The following is a 14,672-nucleotide window of genomic DNA, read 5'->3' on the forward strand; positions in this document are numbered from 1 at the left end:
TCTGGTTTGTTTGGTTTAGGGACATTTAAGCACCTTGTTTCCTTTGGGCACAGTGTGCTTTGCATCGATGGTGTCAGCTCAAAGCTTTTACCAGAATACCAAATTTTTGGTGATATGCAGTCCAGTTGCTCCCTAGACTTTGGGTGCTTGTATGTTAGAAAGGGATGAGGACTGGCTCATGCATGAGCAAGAATTTTAATTTATCAGTCATCTTACAACCCCTTGTTTTCCTCAGTTTTCATTTTGAGTTTGTCTTTTGATGTTGCTGAAGATAGAAAGGGAAATACAACAAGTTTTCCCTCAGCCTCATGTGGCAATCATCTGTAAACTTCAGATTTTAGTAGTATATGTCCAAAGAGTTTAGCAAATTTTGTCTGGGTAGTTAGCATTTCAAACGAGATTAACTTTATGTGGCTTTATGTGTGGGTTTGTGGGCATTGTGCAGTTTTATTATCTAATAAACACCATTTAACTGCTGGTGATTTAACCTTAATTAATGTTACAGCTCCTGGAATTGTGTTTCAACACAGTCATCGTGAACTTAAGTGAAGATCTAGCAGTCCTATACATAAGCATCTCCTAAGGGGTTTGTTTGGTTGGTTTTTGTTCTCTTGAGTAGGGAATGTTTATTGTCTCTGTTCCCAGGACTTCCACGTCTAATATGTAGCATTTTGATTTACAAAACAATTCACTTGCATTTGAATTTTCATTAAAAGCATCGTGGAGGGTAATGGTTTTTAGTTGCAAATTTGGACAGGCGTGTAGTGCTGTAATCTTTCTTTTGACTATTTGCCACAGCCCAAGTGAAATGAAATATTTTGGAACATCTTAATTTTGCTGTCTGACAAATTTCCTCTAAGTGAAAGCAGATGGGTGTTCTTCAGGAGGAAGGGAAAGGAAACATGGCATGCACAACAACAACAACAACCCAGTGAGTGTCTGTCTTTTCATGCAGACTTGTGCAGGTACTTACAGTCTGTATCTGATAGTGAAGTGAAAAGATCTGAAGTTCACTTAAGGTGTGAATTCTCATAGGAGTTAAAGACAGTGTTGTGTTCTATTTATTAATATTTTGCATTTCAGCATCTTGGACTTTTGGATATTTTTTCTGTGATTTGAATTCAGCTGAAGTCCTGTTATCTAAACAGGTACATGTAGTCCTAAACCTCTTTGAAGTGGTAACCTTTTAGAACATTGTAAGCTGTTTCCAGTTGAAAGAAACACTTCACATGCTGTCCTGAACCCCAACACTTTCCAAATTCATGGATTTAATGAGGTCAGCCTGTCTTATTCTTTACTATGTTATGGCATGCATTATGTCCTTGTAATTCTCTTACGAGCTCATTCATTATGAAACTCTTAACAATGATTTTTCGAATGAGGCCAATAAAATTAAGCCCATTTGTAATTTAAGAAATGTAGTCAAGCAAACAGAGTATGTTCCAAAAATGAGTGTTACGAAATTTCTCTGTAATTGTTTTGAAGAGGTTTCCTAACAACAGATTCATTTATGTAATGTTTTTTTAAACTCTTTATGCTCATAGAAAGCTTAAAAAATTATGCTCTAGCATGAATTCTAGATGTAAGAAATTCAGATTCATTGTTTCTTTTAAAAGAAATTAGTTCAGAAAATAGTACTTGAAGTGAAAAGCCATCCTGACAGTTAAGGAGCATTTACAGCAGATGTAGGTAACATCACCTGTCTTATAGATTATTGTGGTCTGCCCAGAAATAATTAAAGGACATGCACTCCTAGGAGAAAGAAGGTAAAGCCAAGCTGACTTAGGGATGCTACAATTCTGGTGCAGCAGCTGTGGGAATTCAGTACTACTCAGAACATGGACCACCAAGGGCTTTATTCCCATATAAATGGCCTTATTTCCTCATCTTCTACTCATAAGAGCTTTTAATAGCGCTGAGCTTACGACTTCATGATGCACTTGGAAAAATCCTTGCACTTCATGCCCCAAGGCCTTCACCAGCCTGCCTGAGAGAAGCTTGCTGCTGCTCACCCCTTTGCTTCTGCAGGGATCTTCCAGTGGAAACAGAGTTAACCTGATGATATTTTTCTGGTTAGGTTTGGTTTTACTCTTAAGAAGTGGCATGTTCTTTGTTATGTAGGGTATGGCATGCTTGAATTACTTACAGGACTTGATTTGGTAGTTGGCAGATTTGGAAGACTTCTCAAAAAACCATTAATTTAGATGACGTATAAATGCATAATTTCTTTTCCTGTAATTGTGGTCAACAGTGTGCTTAAATAAAACCACAAAACAAAAACTATGTTTCACTCCAGGAGGGGTGATATACATTGCACCCTAAAGTACAGAAAACAGTGTCATTAATTACAAAATTAGGTATCTTGGGGAGTCTTTGGTGAACCATTGAATCTCCTCTCGAGTTGTGGCTATACTAAGTGCTGCTCACTTGTCCTTGCTAATTTGCAATTAAATCTAATTTTGGATGTGGTTGGCGTTTTGGTTGTTTATAGGGGTTTTTTTCCCCTTGCTAAGCAGTATGTTAAAGTAAAATCTCTTTTATCCCAGTCATGCTGAACATGCTTCAGTGTGATCTGAGTCAGACAAATACTTGACAACCAAGAGGAATTTTTGCTCCATGCTTGTGGGGCTGCTAAACTTCGGGTGCCACCGACCACATTGTGGAATGGTGTTAAAAGAAACCAGTTTCCACTGAGCATTTCCCTCTGAGGCCGAAGTTCTCACTGTGAGAAGATGCCTTCCAGTTGTGCCCTAAAAATCCTACCAGAGCACAAGTGGCTCTTCTCCTAAGCCACTGCAGATCTTTGCAGCTATTTCTGGATACTGCTCTGAGATGAGAGGAGCTGGGCGGGTCGAGAGCATCAGTTGCGCTCCTGTCAGCAGCGTCTTCTGTGGCTGGGTGCTGGAAGCTGAGCCTCAACCCAAAGTGGTTGGCAGGAAGCAGAGCAGCTTGTGGGGAGCTGCCTATGCCAAGAAGTGATTCTTTCTTTTGAGGTTTGGCTGGGGATACAGCTCCTGGAGGGCAGTACTGCCAACACGGCGAATACTGAGCTGCTGTTCAAAGCCGAACAGCTGATAAAAATGGGGGATGAGAGCGCAGCCCTCTGCAAAATCCATGTGCTTAACTCTCAAAGCTGTTTTTGAGAAGATAAGAAAACAGAGACTGAAGCTGCCACTTCCACTAAGCTGTATGTCTGTATCTTTTAGAAGTAAAGCTTCACTAGACTGTAATAGGCCCACAAGACCTGATAAATGTGCATTTGAAAATTGGAAAGGGCAGTACCATCTCCATGATTCCTAACTGGCTTTTGAGCTGAGCACTCCTGTATCATTTCTTTGATTCATGAGAACAGCTAAAACCTAATAACATTATGGAACATAGTCCTCTCTCTAACAGGCTTCCTTTCAGACAACTCAGAAGTTTTTTAAAGCTACTGCTAAAAATTCATTTCACAAGTCAGGCTCTGAATAGAGATGGAAAAGTTAGGAATTTGTATTTTGCTAATTCTGAGTGGAGCTGTGAAGAAGGAAAAATTCCTTGGGAAAGTAAATTTTCAGGCTTGCTTGAGAATATATTAACTTGGTTTGTCATGCTGTCTTTCTGATTTTTAACTCTGAACTGTTTCTGAATTTATGAACATCAGATAATTTTTTTGTCCTGCATTTCATCTGACCAAGACCTGCTCCCTGTAAGTGCCAGGGAGAATCAAAACAACCATCTTGTCACTGTTATTCAAAATTGTGTCTTTGAAACTGTTTCGACACTTGGCCAGGCACCCAGGCACTGGGTTTCACAGCCTCAGCCAATCCATTTACATATATGGCAAAAGGAGATCTGATAATCAGATCTAGTTGGAAAAATTCCAATAAAACAACTTTTGCAAATGTTGTGCTCTGGGACATTTCTGCCTGCCTCTGAAGGATCTGCAGCATCCCAACACTGCTGCTCTGTGGGCAGTGCCTGGCCCAGGACAGTAGGCTGTTTGTCATGGAGAGGGAAAGGGATAAAACCCTGGGAGCCACAGCTCGTGGGAGGCTGTGACCTCAAGCCCTCAAGGTTCTCTGGAGCAGACAGCTGTGAGGGTCATTCCTGAGGATCCTTGACCTGTGTATTAAGATATTTGTGGGTTTTTTGTGGGAAGGGCATAGTGTCAAAAGCTGAAATAACAGGTTTTACAATCATTTAAGAAGTTTTTGTGGTTATTGTTGTCCTTTTTAAAATTATTTAAAAGGATTTTGGGGGTTGTTTTACTCCTGGTACAGTGTGTTAGTCTTCCTGGAAGGGTACTGCAGCCAAGAGCTGCTGGGTGTTTCCTACATCTTGCTGTGAATATACAGTAGCATCTTTGAATACCAATACTGATAAAAATAGTAATTACAAATAATTTAAGAAGTTCCTAGGAATTACTGACTATCCACCTACAGCAGCACAGTAGTGCTGCAAACTTGAGTAGAGAATCTGGAGTCCCCAACACAGGGAGGACATGGACCTGTTGGTGCAAGTCCAGAGGAGGAACCAAGGTGACCAGAGGGATGGAGCAGCTCTGTTGTGAGGAAAGGCTGAGAGAATTGGGATTGTTGTGTGTGGAGAAGAGAGGGCTTTGGGGTGACCTTAGTGTGGCCTTGCAGTGTCTGAAGGGAGCCCACAGGAAAGATGGAGAGAGACTCTTGACAAGGGCCTGGAGTGACAGGACAAGGGGCAGTGGCTTCACACTGACAGAGAGGAGGGTTAGACTGGATATTGGGAAGAAATTCTTCCCTGTGAGGGTGCTGAGGCCGTGGCACAGGTTGCCCAGAGAAGCTGTGGCTGCCCCATCCCTGGAAGTGTTCCAGGCCAGGTTGGATGGGGCTCTGAGCAACCTGGGTTAGTGGAAGGTGTCCCTGCCCATGGCAGGGGGATGGAATGAGATGAGCTTTAAGGTCTCTTCCAACCCAAACCATTCTGTGAGTTTATGACCATACAGTGTGTATGTGTCCTGCATGTAAGATAAATACCTCTTTCCTGATTTGTCTAACATCTGTAAGAGGATGGAAGGTGGGGTTTTTTTCCATCCCTGCCATGGCACTAACCTTTTTTTTTTAAACTCTAAAGGTTTTTGTCTCAGTTGAACAGTTGCTCAAATTAATGATCTTTGGAATTAGGGGTAAATGTACTGCTTAACCACCGTGCAGTCATGACTCTGTGTGCAGGCTGACTTACTACGTTTGTCTTCTTTCACACATACTGCTTTGTCTTTCTTTTTAAAAATCCTGATAAAACTTTAATTGTCCCATTATCCTTCCACATGTTTTGCCCTCTAGCAGGTCTCAGGGATGGCAATATACTTGCTGCAAAGTCAAAGATTAATCAGCTAGGAAAGTTGTATACACATTTTTTCATTTGGGTTTGTTCCATATTTTTATATGTCATGTGTTTCATGAAACATTTTATTTATTTATTTAGGGGTTATCTTGTTAGTACTGGTAAGCGTAAGAAAAGATGATGATGAATGCCTTCTTTTGCCATCTTTTGAAGAATTTTCACCACAGAAAAGGAAAGAAGAGAAGGAATATCTTACTTTTTTTCTTGTATTCAAGTATTAGGCAGTAAGAACTGTCTTGGCTTCTACCTGACATGGTATTTTACCTTTCTGGTGGAAGGCAGTAGTTCTTAATGTGTATGCAGCATCCTAGCACGACGGGCTCAAAGAAAAGTACACCCCATGTGGCAACAGGAGCACCACAGGAACTTCATCTTGTGTCTCAGTGGTGCTAATATATCAAGGTTGTTGTGACCTCTCTGTCAGAGAGCCTAAACAGCTAACTGTGTTTATATTTATTGGTAGCTGTTTGTTTGGCTTTCTGGGGGGTTTTTCTTTCATCTTGAACTCTGTTTGATTTTATGTTTTTCTTTAAACTGTGTATCTACAAATATAGAAAAATTAGAGTATTTTCTTTTTTTATTTATTACTAAATGCTGGCGTGAAAGCTTCAAGGGGTGAGGCTAGGTTTAGATAAGAGTATGTAGGAGTGGTAACGTGAGAGCAATCTTGAATTACAGCATCAAACCTAAGGGCAAAGACATGGAAAATTCAAATAAGTACCAGGACTTGTCATCTTCTCAATTTACTGACTGTTTTATGTGTTTCATATTGCCCCAAGCTAGGATGATGTGGAAAACAGCAGAAGGTACCAGCATCTATAAAATCTTCAGCTTGGGACCTGATGTTCTGGGCCTTCCAGTCTGAGCACCTGGTGTGGTACACAGTATAAACCCCTTCCTTTCCCAAGCAGTAAATTGAGGGAATTGGCATAAGCAGTGTTTCTGAACCTTTTTTGATTTGTGGAAATTAAAATATATTTGTGGAAATTACAATATATTACCTGTATTACAATATATTTCTCTCTGTCTGTTCTACCTGCAGTGATTCAGAGACTCCCATAGGAGTCTTTGTGTGTGTGGCCACAGTCAGGGACCTGGATCAGTGGCAGGAAATCAAAGATGTCAGGAAAATATAATAGAGTTTGTTACCTGCTAATTTGATAGTGTCAGGCTGAGAACATCTTTATTGTAAACTAGGCAAAGAGTGATTTCCAGCAGAGAAAACTGAGCAGCTTCTCCTTTCCTGGCTCTCCTTCCTTCAAAGCCACTGATTTTGCAGGTCAGATGCTACTACCTGGAGTTTTATTATCATTCACGTGCAGTATGTGCAGCTACCAAGTCCCCTTGCTGGAGATGGTAAGAATTCAACTGTTTCTGTCACCTATCCTGTCTGCCCACCAGCAGGAAGGGAAAAGGAGTGAGGGCTTTTTAAACTTGAGAGAAAAACTAAGTTCCTTTTCCATAGTAGCTGGAAAGATGAAAACTAAAAAGCAGCCAGACAGGGACAGCTGGAGGCATTTGCTCAATGGTGTTTAAAGATGTTTCATAGAAATACCATGGAAGAGTGGGAAGCTTAATTAGAAGTTCTTAACAAGTCCTAAATCTTTCTTAAAAATAGCTCTTAATTTGGCTTCCTAGAAGCATTTCAAGGTATTTGAGAAATGGCAGGAATCCTGCTGCGATTGGCTTTTTATGTAATGCCACATTTTCCATAAATAAGATCTACAGAAAGTTTTTCCTTTGCTTCCCCCTCCACTCCAATATCCTAAAATAAGCAGAAGATGATATATTGTAGATTGCTAGTTTGTGCCTCTTTTTAAATTTTTGAACAGCAAATATTAGAACAGATTCTTCATTTCTGTGCATGTTTTCCTACTAGCAAAAGAAGATTACAAATACATGCATGAAATTTAGAGGTATGCTTCTTTTTTTTTTCCCCAGGTAGCTTATTATAAAAGCTCATGAGATCCTGTGTCACGCTGGGTGTGTCAGGTACACATAATTAATTACAAAACTGCCACACATAAATTATTGTTCCTGCCATACTGTGTTGAGCTAATTGGAATATATTTTCTTCCAGATATGCATACTTTCACTGTCAAAACTTCTTCCTTCCAGGTACTGCTTTAAACAGTTGGGCTTTTTTGGTCAAGAGCTGTTTCGTTGCTTTATGTTGGTGCAGACTTAAATGAGGAGTTCTGGGCCCATGGCTGCAATTTAGCTATGTCAATTGGAAAATGGGGTTTTCTGTAGCTTTCTGAACCAAGCAGATAAACTTTCTGAAATAGATTAACAGAATGAAAAACACTGTTTCTCTGATAAAAACCAGGTTGGTTTTTTTCTGCCAGCCCTGATGTCGCCTCCTTGTTTTTTAGATTTGCGTGGATTCTTAGACTGAGAATTGCACCTTTTCACACCTGGGAGGGATAGTTTTGCTCCTATAAATGTACCTATAAGGAAATTGCAGTCTTAAATCACACAGAGGAAATTACCTTATTCACTGTTATCTCCATTTGTTAGGCACTGAAGCCCAAATACCTACAGAATGCCAACCTGTAGGAATACCAAGGAGAACTTCTTAAATCACTGATAAAATTAGTAGCACCAAAGTTGGAACTGTAAGTCGTTCCTCTTTCTTCCAAGGAAGAGCTACAATTTAAAGGTCCTCACTGGGAAAAAGTACATTTATGTTTAACGAACTTTGTGTGCACTTAGTTTACATTTTTCCTGTTGTTTTCTTTGTCCTTTTTTTCTTAAAATATCAGTAGATATGTGTTAGTATAAAAACCTCTGCCTGCTGACTCTTTTTCTTCTTGCTTTCCAACCTGATCAATCTAATAGTAAGACTGTAATTAAAAATTAAGTTTGTAGGGGCTGTAAAGTGGGAAGGGCTATGCCTCTTGTATCAGAGATCTGTAATACATTCTTCCACCCTTTTTTTCCTCCTCCTGATGTCAGGCAACAGCAATAACAAACCCTTCATAATAAACCCTTCATCTTGTCATCCTCTGCCTTTGTTAAGATCTGATTATTAAGGTTCTTTTGAAATTCTTTTGCCCAAATTAAGGTGCAAACGAGACCATATGCCAGTGGCAATAGTAAGGGCTTTATTTGATGAGAGAGAGAGAGAGAGAGAGAGAGAAGAAGAGAAAGAAATAGAAAATAGGTGGGGAGGACAGAAAGAGAGTGAAGGAAAATATAAATATCACCACTCCATGGATCCCAATGATGTTCTGTTGATCCTCTCCAGCTGGTCTTCTTGGTGGTGAAGGTCCCCCCAAAAAGCATAGAATCCCATGGCTTAATATACCCTCGAGCCAGGTGGAAATGTCCAGGCATGTCCCCCTGGGGGAGGGGGCAGTCTCCTACAGCAGACTGGGGATCTGTTGCATCCGGTGGTGCAAAACCTCTGGGGAGCACTTTGGGGGGCTGTGACTCCCCCTCAGCTGTCTCTCACATGAAAGTCCCGTGGCCTGTGGGATTGGGGGGTTCCACAGCTGGGCTGGTGTGTGTAATTGGAGGATGGGTGTTTACTGCCTCTCACCGGAAGTTGTGCAATGCCCTCAAAACCTCCTCCCACCCCAAACTCAGCCGGGGACCATCAAAGCTGGTGGCATTGGCCTTTTGTGGATGCATACCTTTCCCTCAGCCTGAGATGACTGAACAATGCATTTCCCTTTATCTAACCAACGGTTTGACTTTCAGTCCAAAGTCCCAGTCTTCAGGGAAGCTTCTTTGGCTGTAGCTTATTTATAATGAGCAAAACTTTATATCAGTGTTTGAGGCATGAAGCATTTTCAGTCTCTGACAGCCCTTCTGTAGGAATCACTGGTTGCTATGCATGCTCTTACCACTCTACGGCTTTATCAGCTGCTATCATCACAGCCATTATATCAGCCTCAAAATGGTAATCTGCAGCTTTGATGTTGTACTGGTTGCTTATGTTTTCCATGGTACAGTGCCTTCCTTTTGCCAAGTGAATTCTGCAGTAGAATAGAGCTTGGTAGAATAGGTGAAGGTAAGAGCTGTTCTTGAGGCAAGAGCCCCAAGGCAGCTCTTGAATAGGAGCCACAATCCTTGTATGATGCAGGGGTTTGTTATCTTGCTTTTCCATGAAGAGAGAAAGTGATCTAGATGTAGCTGTCACAAAGAAACTGCTCATCCTTGCACACCAGCCAGACAAGGATGTCTTCACTGGGCAGTGCACTATAAACTACATTACAAAGATGCTGATGCATGGATTCAGTCCACCTTGGGATTGCTTGGAAAAAAAAAAATTACCTTTCCGTCTATCCACATTCTGTGGGTGCAGCAGCACACACCCATGATAAGGCAAAGTTCCTAACATAATTTGGGGCACTTGTGAAACACGGGAGGATGTAACAAATACTGCAAGATAGGTGCAGGCCAAACAAGTTACATGAACTGCAGGTGAGCTCTGGAGCACTCCCTGTGCCTCTCTGGGACTTTTGAGGGCAGTGTCACAATCATTCCCTTGCTCATGTAATGTGAAGGTTTCAACCATGTTTGTGTCAAAGGTGTGATGGCATGGGGAAGCAATGCAACCAGGGAACCTGCTTCCAGCAGCCCCTTTTTCCTGCAGCTTCCTGGGGAAACACTGCTTTTGTTACCAAATCTCGGTTGTGGAGTCCTGTATGCCAAGTGAGGAAAACTATTGGGAGAACTGTATCATTCTGAGGGTCTCTAGCCAGCCGTCTGCTCTGCTCAGCAGATGCTTCCCAGATGTTGGATATGGAATCATAGAATCCCAGAATGGTTTCAGCTGGAAGGGACCTTAAAGATCATCTTGTTCCAATCCCCTGCCATGGGCAGGGGCACCTTCCACTAGACCAGGTTCTCCAAGCCCCACGAACATGGCCTTGAACATTTCCAGGGATAGAGCAGCTTCTCTTGACAACCTGTTCCAGGGCCTCACCACCTTCACAGGGAAGAATTTTTTCTTAATTTCCAATATAAAACTCTTCTCTGTCAATTTGAAGCCATTCCCCCTTGTCCTGTCACTCCAGGCCCTTGTCAAGAGTCTCTCTCCATCTTTTCCTGTGGGCTCCTTCAGGTACCAGAAGCCTCCACTGAGGTCACCCCAAAGCCTTCCCTTCTCCAGGCTGAAAAATCCCAATTCTCCCAGCCTTTCCTCATAGGAGGCTAAGAGAATTTGAATAATATAACAGTTGGGAGCAGATAGTTCATCTTTCAACAGCCCTGTCAGTGAAAGATACATGAAAAATGAGTTTCTTCTGCGGCGTGTGCAGTCACGGGCTGCAGTGTAAAAGGCAAAATGAGTGTCTGTAGATAGGTACCTGTAGCACTTCATCTTGTTCCAGTGAAGGGAAGTCTTGTCCTTCTTTTCTCTGATTATTTATGTGCAGCAGGAAATGTCACTGAGGCTGTATTAATAATACTTAAGAATAATATTTTTGAAATCAAGAGGGTTTTTAAAATTATTACTAAAATGGTTGCATCCTTGGAGTCTCCATGGTCTTAAACTAGAGTTGAAGGCACATATGTAATATAAGCATGTTATTCCAAGAAACTAAAGTAGCAGAAGCAATAGTATCATTTCTAAATTTCCCATTGGTTAAAGGAATGTTCAATTGACATAGGACATACAGAAAGGGAGAGTCCTGCTCTTGATAGCATTTTGCAAAGATTGCAGAAAATAGCACATTTATTGAGTGTCCTCCACCTTGTTACACCACAACACATGCGCTGGCAGGTAAGAAAAGCCTGGAGATAAATGAAGAGGCTGCATTCCTTTATGGATTGGGAGGGAGAAGCTAGAGCCCGAGCAGTTACTCCACGTTTTGGTTTTTCACACCCATCTGGCGAGGGGGAGGAGGTAGCACATTGCAACTCAGATGCTGAAAACATTTCTATCCCTCATTCTGGGCCAGCTTCTGCAGTTCTGCTCCTGAATTTTGTCTGCGCGTGCAGGTGGGAGCTGGGCAGAACAAAAAGAAACTCCTTATACAAGTTCTCCTTCTCTTTTCCTTTCCTAAGCAAGAATTAGTTGGTTTTCTACAATACTTTGAAACGTAAAATAAAACAAATCATCTCTGGGCATATTACACTGGTGAAGGTGCAGTTGTTGGATAAGGATTATTTGCCAATAGAATTCAGTGCTATCTCTGAAAAATCAGAGAGCAAAAATCACTGGTCTTTGAATTTGAGGAGGAAAACTGTTCTGGTTAAACTGTCCAGGTTGTCAACCCACCTTCCCCCAAGTGATAAACTGAAGTGATAATACTTAAAGCAAAGCTGTTTCACTTTTTAAATTTTGAAATAAAAGAGTTACTGTTCTCTGTCCTTTTGAAAATCCACTCATCACCCTGGAGTACTAAACCTATGACATATATATATATGTCATATTATATATGACATATAATTAAGATAGTTTTGAGAATATTTGTTCATTTTACAGAGATTGCAGTGACAGTTTAGGTGCTTTTCTGTCTTGGTTTTGCAAGTGAGATTGTGACTCTCTAAGATCTTCTCTGGTTTGCTTCTCAGTTTCTGCTCGAGGAGCAGATACCAAGCCTTGTGGGAGCATCATGTGTTGGGCTGTCTTCCTTCCACACCAGGACAATGCTGTGGCTGCTCGAGTAAACACATTTGCCCAGGTTTTGCATTAAATCAAGCCTGTAGACCTGACTCATCCTAGCAGGTAATAAGGAGCACCAGTTCTGTTCTTTGGTCAGTCCTGGAAAAGTTCTCACCTTAGGAGAGCTTCCTATATAGCCAGCCAGCTCCTTTTGAAACAGTCCTGAGCCTCAGGGCTGGAAACACGTTTGTCAGCCAGCTGGGAGTGGGAGCATATGTCTCACTTCCTGCACCTCAGTGATGTTTCATTACAGAGTGCCTTCCTGCATCACAGATGCCTCCCTGCTCCTACACTCTTTTTTCTTGCAAAACTTCATCTCCCTCTCACTTCTGCTTGGGATTCCTCCTGCTCTGTTGTTAGGAGAGCACTGGTTCCTGTTAAAGGAACCAATCTAGGAGGAAGGTCCTAGGTCAGTTTCAGTGAAGTATTAGTTTGCAATGGGTACAAAGCTCGTTAATCTCTGTAGCCAAAAGCAGATCAGACACAATAGCTGAGATACCTGTTTCCAGGTGGGTCAAGTTGGGGAGAGCCCTCAGGATGAGAGCTGACCTGTAATGACAAGCTTTACTTCCCCTTGTCACCGTGCCCTTGATAATACAGTAAATAGACATTATCTTAGGCTTAACACACTAACACTGCTCACACTGCTGCCAACTGGAATGCAGCCTTTAGGATGGGAAAACTCCCCCTAAGTATATATTCCAGTAATGAAACAAACCTTCTACCTTTCATTTTGTTATGAGAAAATCACCAAAATTCTAACAGATTTATCTAAAAATATCATAAACTTTGAAAAAGGAAATGGCAGGTTTTCCAAGACCCTTCAAGTATCAGCACTGAGTAAAACTCAATTGTTTGGCAATTTCTTATAATATTAATGCTATGGATTTGATCTTTTCTCCTGGTTGCATTTCTCCTAACCAAGCTGCATTTGTTCTCCTTGGGAGAATCTTATGTTGCTGTCCCATTGCCATGGTACCCATGTGGAAAGACTTCTAGTAGGCAGAATTTACTCCTGTAGTCACACACTCTTCCTCATCAGAACATTGATTCAAATAAAGTTGTGACAAAGCAAAAAGAAGTATTGTTATTTAAACTTTCTCTGAATTGCTGACAAAATCTGTTCTGACAATGCAAAGAGGAGAAAACACACACCACCCCCTCCCCCCCTCTTATTGGCTTGGCAAGTTCCTGGCAGAATCTGACAAGTTTTGGGGTGTTTTTCTGGTGTGTGTTAGTGGGTTTTTGAGCTGTCCTCACAGAACTCTGCTCTTTGGTGTTGCTGGTGCATAGGTCAAGCTGACAATCAACAGGTAGGCACAGGAAAAGGCAGAGGCATGAATTCTGATTTGAAACCTTCATCCTGTAACAGCTTCATCTAGTCAAAATACGGTTTGACTGATTAAAAATTAAGAGTCTTCCTGGTGAGGAAGAGGAATTGTCTCCCTGTTGCAAAGACCCATTGCCCTGAATGTAAAATGGTCAAAATACGAAGGTACTGCCCACAGCTCTGAAGTCTTTTGCAGCCCTAAACATTCACATTTGTGTTTTCCCTTTCAAATCACATAGGGTTCTTCTTCACGCAGATCCAAAATGACTGCCCCAGCATTCAACTCCACTGCTCCGCTTGACTTCGGGCAAGCAGCGGGATCAGTTTGCTCCAAGCCTATTACTTTTGCTGGGTGAGGTGCTGCCTTTCCCTTCTTCAAGGAGATTGCTGTTAGATGGAGATGTTAAAAGAAAGAGGGCCAAGAGGTTGTGTTAGCTAAGGGCACGTGTGTGCTGCGCCTCGTCTGGCAGCGCCGTGGCACCGTGTGAGCTGAGAGCTTCAAAGGGACATCCAAAGTGTCAGCTGGCACATGGCTTAAACAAGCAGTGTTAATTAATTGAGGAACAGTGCTGTCTGGAGTGGATTTTAGCGCTCCTGGTGCTGGAAGCAGCTTGATCACAGTTAGACCAGGTTATCCCTGCAGTCCTCTGCTGCTGCAGGGTAATTTCAGGATGTTCTCCCCTTGGCTGGTGGTTTGGATGCTAAAAGTGAAAGGGTTTGGTAAACACATCTCTGTCTGTTCTGCTTTGGTGAGTGTATCATGTCTTTAGAGCACTAACAATGTTGGGATTGCCTTTGGGCATTTTTGTTGTGTTGTGGGAAGAAGGGATTGTTTTTTTGATTTGGTCTGTTGTTTTCTTACACTGCTGTTTTGTTTTTTTATTAGTAAAAACAAAGGATCTGGTTTTTGTGTGTGACAGAAGAGCATTGTGTGAAGAATGCTATTAAGGATGGTAGTTGCCTTTTATTGTTTTGAAAACAAACATGCCCCTCCTCTCTAGCTGCAATCTGCTGATTCAGTTGAAGAAGCAAGGTCAGTTTTTATCTCTCTCTGTTCCTTTCTTCCTATAATCTAGAAATACTTTAGAATATTCATTGTTCAGTGCCAGAGAGCTTTGTGCTTTCCTTCTTAGCTCTGCAGTCATCCAGGACTCCTGCGTGCTTCCTGCTGCTTCGGCTCCACACCCCACCACATTTTGAGCTGAAGCAGGTAAAAAAAGCCTGATAGCTGGGAGAGAAGGAGGAATGCTTCCTGCTGCTTCGGCTCCACACCCCACAACATTTTGAGCTGAAGCAGATAAAAAAAGCCTGATAGCTGGGAGAGAAGGAGGAAGGTTACAGGTATCTAGTCAGAAGAGGCAG

At 41.8% G+C, this 14,672-nt stretch overlaps 1 protein-coding gene across 1 annotated transcript in view; it reads left to right on the top strand.

The window, feature by feature from the left end:
• The first annotated feature begins 14,242 nt into the window (after nucleotides 1-14,242).
• The window catches only part of LOC103619962 (fatty acyl-CoA reductase 1-like), a 91,574-nt gene continuing 91,144 nt past the window's right edge, over nucleotides 14,243-14,672 (top strand). The window contains exon 1 of the mRNA XM_017740584.1: nucleotides 14,243-14,343. The gene's annotated coding sequence lies outside the window, so the exon portion shown is untranslated. The remainder of the gene's footprint in view (nucleotides 14,344-14,672) is intronic.

Source organism: Corvus brachyrhynchos, unplaced genomic scaffold, assembly GCF_000691975.1.
Source record: "Corvus brachyrhynchos isolate BGI_N302 unplaced genomic scaffold, ASM69197v1 scaffold317, whole genome shotgun sequence".
NCBI classification, from domain to species: Eukaryota; Metazoa; Chordata; class Aves; order Passeriformes; family Corvidae; genus Corvus; species Corvus brachyrhynchos.